Source organism: Herpailurus yagouaroundi, unplaced genomic scaffold, assembly GCF_014898765.1.
Source record: "Herpailurus yagouaroundi ecotype Mexico unplaced genomic scaffold, PumYag 165, whole genome shotgun sequence".
Classification (NCBI taxonomy): Eukaryota; Metazoa; Chordata; class Mammalia; order Carnivora; family Felidae; genus Herpailurus; species Herpailurus yagouaroundi.
The window spans coordinates 7,711,775-7,723,668 of NW_024412406.1; positions in this window are offsets into that span (position 1 = coordinate 7,711,775).

Here is an 11,894-nt window from a genome sequence, read left to right on the forward strand (position 1 = left end):
CAACAACAAAAAAGGATGGAAAACCAGAAATCAGATTTTAACGTAATGAACCTAAGTGCAGTCATATTTAAAAGTATGCTAAATGTTTATGGGCTAAACAGTCCAAATGGAATGCAGTGACAGCTAGAATGGATTAAAAAAACAAGATACAACTATATACAGAATTGATGTGAAACAGTAGGGAGTTATGCTTTGAAAAATAGAGTACTCTCTGTGGTAAAGAGGGCATTTCAAAATGATGAAGGATCAGCTCATCAGAAAGACATGATATTCATAAATCTTTATGTACGTTATATTCAAGCAGCAAAATAGATGAACCAATAACTGATAAAATATCAAACACAGAAATGTAGAAATTTCTATTAACATAGAAAATTCCATAATTATATATAGTTTAACACCCCGCTCTTGGCAATTAACAATAACTTGATAAAAATCATTAAACATGTAAAAGAAATGATCAACACTGTCAACCACTTTGACCAAATTTTAATTTGAAAAACTATGTGCAACGGTTGTGGAACACACATACTTTTCAAATGTCTGTGGTCTGATCACCAAGACATGCCATAAGCTACCTATTAAACAAGTCTTAATAAATCTAAAAAGATTGCAATCATAGTATATTCTCTGACCACAATGGAATTAAAACAGAAATCAATAATGATGAGATATCTAGGGATAATAAATATTTGGAAAGTAACAATACACTTCTAAATAATTTATGAATGAAGTAAGATTTTAATATATTACCTACATAGAAAATCCTAAAGAATCTGTGAAAAAAATGACTAGTTTAAAAGATCTATAAGAAACTAGTATAAAAAAACCCTAAAAATTGAATTTAGTAAGTTAGCAGCACACACAGAATGTGTACAAAAGTCAATTGTCTTTTTCTATACTAGTAGCAAAAAATTAGAAAAAAAGGTATGAATTATATTTATATGGCTCACAAACAAAATATTTAGTGCTACATTTAAAAATAGATACCTTTTGGGGCACCTGTGTAGCTCAGTCAGTTGAGTGTCCAACTCTTGATTTCAGCTCAGATCATAATCTCACAGTTTGCAGGTTTGAGCCCCGAGCTGGACTCCGCACTGAGAGCCTGGAGCCTGTTTGGCATTTTCTGTCTCTCTACCCTCCCCCACTTGTGTGTGTACACACATGTGTGTGCTCTCTATCAAAATAAATAATAAAAATTAACTTAAAAAATAGTTACCTTTTGGGGAGCCTGAGTGGCTCAGTCAATTAAGCATCTGATTCTCGATTTCAGTTCAGGTCATGACCTGACAGCTTAAGAGTCAAGTCCAGAGCCTGCTTAGGATTCTCTCTCCCTCTTTCTTTGTCCCTCTGCCTGGTGCATGCATACACCCATGTGCCTTCTCTCTCTCCCTCAAAATAAATAAATAAATTTAAAAAGATAGTTACCTTTTTAAAATTGAAATATAATTGATATACCATGTTACATTAATTTGAGGTGTAAAATAAAAAGTTACCTTTTTTGCAGGTGAGAATACTAATGTCTATGCTCAACAAATTTCAAGTATGTAATACATTATCATTAACATTGACATCATGCTATACAATAGGTGTTCAGAATTAATTCATCTTATAACTGAAAGTTTACACTATTTGATCAATATCTACCTTTCCCCCCACCCACAGCCTCTGGTAAATACCATCTACTCTCTGTTACTGTGTTTCTTTCTTTTTTTTTTTTTTAAGAGTCTACATACAGGTGAGATTATGTGATATGTCTCTTTCTATGTCTGACATATTTTACTTAACATAATGTCCTCCAGGCTCATCTCTGTTGTCACAAATGATAAGAATTCTTTATTTTTCAAATATAATTCCATTGTGTGTGTGTATACACACACAATAGTATACAGTATGTATATGCTATATATACATATGTATATATAAATTCATATATGTAAATTACATACATGAATATATCTACCACATTTTCTTTATCCATTCACCTGTCGACAGATTTTTAGCATATCTTGGTTACTGTGAATAATGATGCAATGAAAATGAAAGTACAGGTATCTCTTAGAGATGGTGATTTAAATTCCTTTGGATGTATACCCAGAAATGAGATTGCTGGATTGAAAAAAAAAAAAGAAAGAAAGGTAACTACAGCATATGATGAATATGTTAATTTGTTTCATTGTGGTAATCATTTCACAAAGTATACCTATATCAAAACATAGTGTTGTACACCTAAAGTATATATAATTTTACATAAAAAATGAATAAATATAAAAATAAAAATATAAAAAATAAATGTAAAAAGTTTCAAAATGAAAATAGCCATGTAGGACTTCTACACTGCTGAGACATTGCTGAGAGAAATTAAAGACAACCCAAATCAATGCAGAAATACACCATGTTCATGGATTACAAGGCTCAATATTCTTTTTTTAAATTTATTTATTTTGAGTGAGAGAGAGAGAGAGAGAGAGAGAGGGAGCATGAGTGGGGGAAGGGCAGAGAGAGGGAGAGAGAGAATCCCAAGCAGGATCTGTGCTGTTAGCACCATAGATACAGGGCTCAGTCTCACAAACCATGAGATCATGAATGCAGCTGAAATCAAAAGTCAGACTCTTAACCAACTGAGTCACCTAAGTGTCCCCAACGCTCTATATTCTTAAGATGTTATTTATCTTCAAATTTGTGTATAGAGTCAACACAATTCTGATGATAATTTTAGCGGGTTTATTTATAGAAATTGTCAAGATGATTCTAAAACATATATTGAATCACAGATAACTAGAATATCCAGAGCAGTCTGTAAGAAAGAATAAAACTGGCAAATTTGACTACCTGACTTCAGGAATTATTATAAAGCTACAGTAATCAAAGGAGCATGATATTGTCATGAATAGAATAATAGAACAGAATCAAGAGCTCAGAAAGAAAATCACACTTACATGGTCATTTGATTTTACAAAGTGCCAAAACAATAAAATAGAAGAAATACAAGTTTATGCAACAAATAATTTTAGAATATCTTTATATACATATAGAACAAAGTTGCACCTTTCCTCACACTATATGCAAATATTATAGTAGAAATCTATATCTAAATGTAAGAGTTAAAACCATAACTATTTAAATAAATTTTTGTGACCTAAGTGTAAAAAAGTATTCTTGTTAAAAAATAATGAAATAAAACACTTGACCAACAACAGCAAAAGTTTTCTTGGACACATCACATAAATAAATAATCCAAAAAATGACAATGAAAGTCATCAAAGTTAAAAACTTCTGTTTATCCTAGACCACACTTTAGAAAAGAAATAGGCAGACCACAGACCGGTGAAATGATTCACAATATATGTATGTGACAAGGACTGAATATCCAAAATTATAAATAATTCTTATAATGTAACAGTAAAAAGACAACCCAATAAAAATTGGGTAAACATTTAAATAATTACTTCGCAAAAGAAAATATGATAAGAATCAAGAAGCACATAGAAAAATGCTCAACATGAGGCACCTGGGTGGCCCAGTCTGTTAAGCAGCTGACTTGGGCTCAAGTCATAATCTTGTGGTTTGTGGGTTTGAGCCCTGAGTGGGGCTTTGTGCTGACAGCTTGGAGCCTGGAGCCTGCTTTGGATTCTGTGTCTCCCTCTTTCTCTCTGCCCCTCCTCCGCTCATGCTGTGTCTGTCTCTCAAAAATAAACATTAAAAAGCAAAGAGAAGAAAAGTGCTCAACATTAGTTATCATGGATGCTTGAATAAAACACCTTAACACCACAAGTACCAGAATGTCTAAAATTAAAAAGACTGACAATTACAATTGTTGGCAAGCATTGGAAAAAATGAAACTCCCAAATTTTATCAGAATATAAAATGGTACAATTACTTCAGAAAAATACCTGGCTGTTCTTATAAAACTAAACATAAATCTCTCCTGTGATCCCACATTTCCACTCATAAGTATTTATCCGAGGAAAACAAAAATTCAAAAAGATTAATGCATGAATGTTATTAGTATTTTTAATCATAAAGCTAAAAACTGGAAACAGCCAACATATTTACCAACAGGAAAATCATCAACAAACGATACAATAGAATGGAAGTCTGCAACACAACAGCAACAGATAACCACACAACATCCACAAAATTCAAAAACATTATACTTAGGGGAGAAAAGACTTCCACTTACACAAAAGAGTATACACAATAAGATTTCATGTATACTAAGTTCTAGGACAGAAAAAAAAAAAAAACTATGGTCACAAAATATCAGCACAGTAGTTTCTTCTTGGTGGGTGGGAGGATTAACTGGAAAGAGAAATGAGGGAACTTTCAGGGTTGATAACAATCCTCTATGTTTTGATACAGATGTATGCATTTGTGAAAATTCAGCCAATATACACTCAAGATTTGTGTATTTCATTTTATGTAAATGTTACAAGTAACGTTATCATATTTAATGATATTCATCAGAAATGTTTTGGTGGAGCATACTGATGACAAAAAGAGATAGACAGATAGATGTGTGATAAAGCAGCGTAATAAAATGTTAACTATAACATTTGTGTGGTGGAAATATAGGTAAGTGTAAAATTCTTTCAATTTTGCTATAGGCTTGGAAATTTTTACTAGAAATGATTGGAAAAAGAACAAAATTAACTTTCGTTCCAATAAGAAACATGTTGTTGGTATGGTAGACCTACAGACTCACCACCCATTTTCTCCATTCAGGGAAGGGCGTGTTTTCCCACTTCTTTGGAATGGAATTCCTTGGAATGCAATAGCCTTTAGCTGTTAGCCCCTTAAGAATTGCTTCAGCTGCACAGAGCTTCCTCATCCAAGGTCATACCCTCTCTAGGCAATCCAAAGACGGCTGGAGGTGGAGGATACGAAGTTCAAGCCATTTTGGCTCAAAGTGTGATGACTCTGATGGGCCATTTTCAATCCAAGAGTGTCCCCTCCCTTCCACAGGTGCTTCTTTCAAAGACACTCCCCAGTAAACTGCCTGTGCATTCAAATTTGTCTAAACTTTCACTCAGAGGCTGGTTTCTGGAGAATACATGTGACAAGTAATTGATTAAGTTGATTCAAAATATTTTACATTTTTTTACATCCACTAGAAAATGATGAGTCAAAGTTAAGTCAATTATAGGACAACACTTTTAGTTTTATTTGCTCTTTACAATTCAAGGTTGATCGTTTTTATATATGCACATAATTCTCTAATTACTTGAAAACTTTCTTTGATTTGTGGTTATTTATTGATGAGTAGCTCCATCAATCTCCAACAATTAAATGTTTTAGCTAACATTTTCTGTTTTATTCTTATAGAGGCTTTGTGTAAATATTGTCTTCCTTTTTCAGTTCTTTTTCTAGTGTCTCAATTTTCAGAACCAGCAACATCAAAAGGTATATTCTTATTTCAAAACCTCCCTATTGCTATGAGTTAAGTACCAGGAATAATAAGAGATTTGACAGTACTTGCAAATCAGCCACTGACCCTGCCATTGTTTCATAGATGTTAGCAGAAGACAGAGACAAAATGGTTGACTACTCAAACCCATCAAGCATCACATGCTTCCTGGTCATGTCAGAGTCATGGGGATAACATGGAATGACCCGGGGGGGGGATGTTTTGCATCTAGTGTGTTTGTATAATGCTTGGAGCCCAGCCCTTAGGCAATCCAAATTCTTCAAACTGGGCTTCCAAGCAAACTTCCCTACCATTGCCCAGAGGAGCTGGGTAGAGTAACTTTTTCTGTCTCTCTATCCTCTCCCAGGGCAAATTGTTAGCTATGCAGTCTTCTTCAAAAAGATAGGTCAGGGGTGCCTGGATGGCTCAGTTGGTTAAGTGACCAACTCTTGATTCAGCTCAGGTCATCAACTCTCAGTTCCTGATTTCAAGCCCCTAGGTGGGCTCCACGCTGAGACACAGAGCCTGCTAGAAATTCTCTTTCCCTGTCTCTCTCCCCTGCCCTCCCCTGCTCATTTGTTTGCTCTCTTTCTCTCTCATACTCTCTCAAAAATAAATAAATAAACTTTAAAAAAAAGACAGGTCAGAAAAGAGGCTATTAGTATTTCTTCCCCAATTATGAGCAGAAACGTAAAAAAAAAAAAACAAACAAAAAAAAAACCATGTAGAATTGACTCCCACATAGTGAATTACAGTTTCATTATTGAACTGTGTGGTTTTGTGTGTGTGTGTGTGTGTGTGTGTGTGTGTAGGTGATTGTATCTTCTGGTTTCATGATCGTCTTGTTTCTGTAGGATCATTAATATCTGTTACTTCTTACTTTTCTTTTACTTCTAAGAGGTGTCTATCTGTCCTAAGTTAACTGCTCCTCTCCTAGAAATGATGCCATACAAGCCTGTTATTTCTGTTCCTATGAACTGTCAAGCTTCTCTTTTGTTTCCTCATCAAGCAATTTTCTGATTGAATCAGCTTTGGTTTGTTTTAAACATTTCCCCACATAGTTTAGAATTCTCTTTTTTTTTTGTCAGATTTAATTTGGCCTCTCTTCAGCTACTAGTATGATAGTACTGACCTCTCCCATTTTATTTGCCAGGCACTCAATTCTGTTGTGTATTCTAGAACTGGCTACAATGGTTTCAGAATGTTATTTTCCCCACACATGTGGAGAAATTTTTTAGTGTTCTTATTTCTTTGGGAAATGAGTAATTTTACATGTTCTCCTTGCTGGATTGAATGGCTTTTAGAGACTGTGCAAAAAGATTAATATTTAGATGGCTTTAGACGTGTGGCCACTAAATTTTTGTTGATGCTAAGTTAATTTTATAGTTTACCTACGAGAAACTGAACACTTTTACAATATTAAAGTTTTGCACCAAGAATAATGCTATGGATCTTCATTTATTCATATTTTATTTTCTACTCTCCTATAATTTTTTGTCTATTTAAAAATAGGTCTTATTGTTTGTGCTAAGATATTTTATTATTGTAATTTTTGTTGTAAATTATATCCTGACATTGTTTTCAGCTTGATTTTTGCAAATACTCTGTAATGCAATTTAATTCTGCATATTTATTTAATAAGAGACATATTTTCTGAATTCTCACAAGGGTTTTAATTTTTTTTTTACAATGCTTCTCTTGTTTTCCCTCCCGGGGGAACATACAACTAATGAAAATTAAAGTTACTCCCGGCCAATATTTGTAACTCATATTTTATTTTCTGATTCCTTTGGATAAAACTTTTAAAACAGGATTGAATTATGGACGCAAGAGTAGACATCATTGGTTTGGAACTCATTACAGTGGAATTACTCTTGTAATTTTACTATGATATATAATGTTTGCTAATACCTTTATATAGATATCCTTTATCATGTTAGGAAATTATCCTATTCCTATTCTAATAGTTGTCTTCCTAAGTGAAGGCTAAATTCAATCAAATAAATTTTAAACATCTATAAAAAACAATTACCATTATAGGTAATCATTGACACATTTTGGGAGAAAGGAGATATGGGAACCTTATCCAATTGACACACTGCTGTGGTACTAGCTTTTAGAGAGACTGCCTCAAACACCAAATCCAGTCCTTTGGTTTCCAAAAAAACCTGTAAAATCAGGCTTGGTAGTCATCACTCCAACATCAGAGCAAGATAGATGCTGACCAAACTGGAAATTAACATCTCTTCTCAGATACATCTGAGAATCAAGGTCACAAGGCCAACTTTTGCCCCCCAAATTGAAGAGACTGATGTGAGATAGATGCAGAGAATCATAACTCACCAAGGCACAGCCAAGGAACAGAACTTCCATGGGAGCCAGAGCTGCTGTAAGAAAACCTAAGCTGTAATTGACAAACTGCTGGAAATTCATTGTGGACAAATTTGAGAGATTTAAAAAAAACAACAAAAACAAACAAAAACCTAAGAGAAGCAGTCTTAAAGGGGCCCCCGAAATTTTGAGGGTTGTTCAACTCTATGTAAGAAACTTATAGGTTCTCACAGTGAAGACTGGAGAAGAACCAATGCTTCTGACAGAAGGAGGGAAAAAGTAAACTTTTAAAAATACATACAGAGAATTCTGTTCTTTTTTTAATTTTTAATTAATGAATTTTTAGATAGAGTGAACATGTGCATACACACAAGCAGAGGAGGGACAGAGGGAGAGAGAGAGAAAGGGAGAGAAAGAGAGACTCTCATGCATGCTCCATGCTCATCATTGAGTGACATGGGGCTCGATCCCATGACCCTGGGATTATGACCTGAGCCAAAATCAAGAGTGAGACATCAACCAACTGAGCCACATAGGCACCCTGAGAATTCTGTTCTTAACAATGCCTGCTTTCAAGAGAAAACTACTTTATCAGAATCTAGCTGAGCTGGGTTTAACCAGAGCCTAAGTGACCTGAGGTGAAAGAAATCTACAACTCCAGTTCCCTCTAGCCTTCTGTCTCATCTAAAGGGGTGGGAAAATAGGTTGAGAAACAGCCTGGGGGGAGAGGCTGACTAAAAGATGGAGACCAAATAGTAGGCCTATGGAATACTTCCCTTCCTTGCCCCTATACCTTACCACCATATCAGTAGAGCTCCTATATAATAACAGGTGATTATAGGCTGCAAGTATGAAACCTTACTTAAGAAGTCTTTAGAGAAACCTAAAGACACCAGAGAAGACAAGAAAAGGGATCCTGGAAGAAATTGTAGCCCCTGACACCTACATTATATGGTAAATGCAGCCTAGTCTCTAGTCAGATAAACACAAAGTTTAAAGGTTTATTTGTCTTAGTTCCTTTTACCCAGTATATCACATTCTGCTTTCAACCAAATATTATAAGGCATACTAAAAGATAAAAATCAGAATTTGAAGAGACAGAGCAAGCATCAGAATTAGACTGAGATATGACAGATATTAGAATTATCAAACTAGGAAATTAAAACAACTGTGATTAATATGCTGAAAGATGTAATGGGAAAAGTGGACAACATGCAAGAACATATGGGTAATATAAGCAGAGAGATGGAAACTCTAAGAATAGGAATTAAAACAAACAAAGAAACAAAAATTGTAACCAGCAGTGCAGGACGCCTTTGATAGGCTCACCAATAGACTAGACCTGGCTGAGGGAATACCTAATGAGCCTAAAAAGGTATGAATTATAAACTTCCAAAATTTATTTATTTTTTATTTTTTTCCAAAAATTTTTAATGTTTATTTTTGAGAGAGAGACAGAGCATGAGCAGGGGAGAGGCAGAGAGAGAGGGAGACACAGAATCCAAAGTAGACTCCAGGCTGTCATCACAGAGCCTAACATGGGGCTGGAACTCACGAACCGCGAGATCATGACCTGAGCCAAAGTGGAATGCTCAATCAACTGGGCCACCCAGGTGCCCCTGAACTTCAAAAATTTAAATACAAATAGGAAAAAGAAAGAAAAAAAACAGGACAGAATATCCAAGAATTGCAGAACCAATTACAAAAGGTATAATATATGTGTAATGGGATAGCAGGAGGAGAGAAAAGAGAGATGAAAATTTCAAAGATGAAATCTTTGAAGCAAGGGTAAGTAAGAGTCAACATTATCCAAGTACTTTTCATCCTCTTTTGGGGGAGGTATTAGTGCATTTTCTGTGGTATACAGAATAGTTAGGTATCACATTAGGTGGAAACATAACCTTATTATTGTCTGTATTTGACAATCAAATATGATTTAAGGAGGCAAGTATGGGTGTCCAATTGACAAGAGGTAAGTTTGTGATGGCTAATTTTTTTTTTTATTTTAAATTTTTTTTTTCAACATTTATTTATTTTTGGGACAGAGAGAGACAGAGCACGAACAGGGGAGGGGCAGAGAGAGAGGGAGACACAGAATCGGAAACAGGCTCCAGGCTCCGAGCCATCAGCCCAGAGCCCGACGCGGGGCTCGAACTCACGGACCGCGAGATCGTGACCTGGCTGAAGTCGGACGCTTAACCGACTGCGCCACCCAGGCGCCCCTATGATGGCTAATTTTATGTGCCAACCTGAAGGATGTTTTTGGATGAGATTAACCTTTAAATTAGTGAATTTTGAGTAAACAGATTGCCCTCCATAATTTGGGTGGCCTCATCCATACCTGAAGGCCTGAATAGAAGAAAAAGACCAGCCTGCCTTATCAAGAGAGAATTCTCCAACAGACTGGCTTAGACTCATCTGCATCATTGGCTTTCTTGGGTTTCTGTCCACTGGTCTGGGGTCTGGACCTGCATCATCAGTTCTTTTGGGTCTCCAGCCTGCTGGCCTACACTACAGACTTTGTACTCACCAGCCACTTTAACCACATGTACCACTTGCTTATAATAAACCTTTTTCTATGTTCTGTTTCTCTGGAGAGCCCTGGAAAATAGAGGGATTTTATTGCAGAGGGACTCGTCAAGAACTCTTGCAGAGTCGTGCAGATGGGAGGACAATGAGCTCTAGTGGATGTTGGGAATGATAGTAGGTGGAATATTTTTTCTGTTTTAACCCCTTGTTTTCCATACCTATAGATTTTTCCTAATGTGAACACAGTAACATGTAAAGATGTTTGATGCAATGGTGTCCTGCATCCTCGATGATAACACCTGATTCTCTTATTATTTCCACCCTAGTGCTTCAACTGCACATCAGCAGACCATTTCAACACTCCACCAAGACAGTTGGTTTTACACCAAGACAGTATAATGTGGAATTGGCCAGTGGGTTCACAGTCATGGGTTTACAGCCACACCTTCTTTGCCATAAAGTTGTCTATTTTATTTGAATGCACACTTTCTTCTCATTTATGACTAAATTATAATATAACCATCAAATCCATAGTGTTTTTCTTGTAGTTGGGTAACATTAATACATTCTAGTAAGGATATTACATCTGTTACGGTAGCTAAAATTGAAGTTACTACATATACATAGATGAGTTTGTAATCATCTACTGTCATCTTCTAAAATTCATCTGGTTTCTATAAGGTCAGATTGGTAAATTAAATGAAAATATGATGGGGACAACTATCCCTGCATCCTTTAGATCTTTAAGGATAGCCCCAACTTTTGATCATTCCTGGAATGCATTTTTTTTTAATTATCTTGAAGGAGGAGTAGTTTCAGAGGATTCCACTGAAACCTTCACTCTGATGGTTATTTTATTCAACTTTTTTTTTTTTTTTTTTTTTTTTTTGGGACAGAGAGAGACAGAGCATGAACGGGGGAGGGGCAGAGAGAGAGGGAGACACAGAATCGGAAACAAGCTCCAGGCTCTGAGCCATCAACCCAGAGCCTGACGCGGGGCTCGAACTCACGGACCGCGAGATCGTGACCTGGCTGAAGTCGGACGCTCAACCGACTGCGCCACCCAGTCGCCCCACTGATGGTTATTTTATATATCAATTTGTCTGGGCCACAGAGTCCCCAGGTAGTTGGGCAAATATTAGTCTGGGTATGTCTGTGGAGGTGTTTCGGAAAAGATTAATATTTGAATTAGCAGACTGAGTAACATAGACTGCCCTTCCTAGTGTGGCAGACCTCATCCAATCAGAAGAAAGCCAGCAGAGAACAAAAGGGCTGAAACTCCCTGACCCATGGAACTCCTTTCTAATTGTCTGTGCTGAGACATTGTCTTTTTCTTACCTTTGAATTCTAATGAAAACAAGCTCTTCCTAGAGCTTGAGCCTGGACTCTTTTGTACTGCAATTTATACCATTGGCAATCCTGATCCTCAGTGCTTCAGAGTCAGACTGAACTTGTATCCTCAGCTCTCCTGGGTCTCTAGCTTACTAACTGCAGATCTTACAACGTCTCAGCCTCTCTAGTCATGTGGGCCAATTCCTTATAAAAAAAATCTCTTTATATAAAGGCAAGATATATTTATGTATATATGTAAGACATATATACATGCATGTATGTGAGATGTAAATAT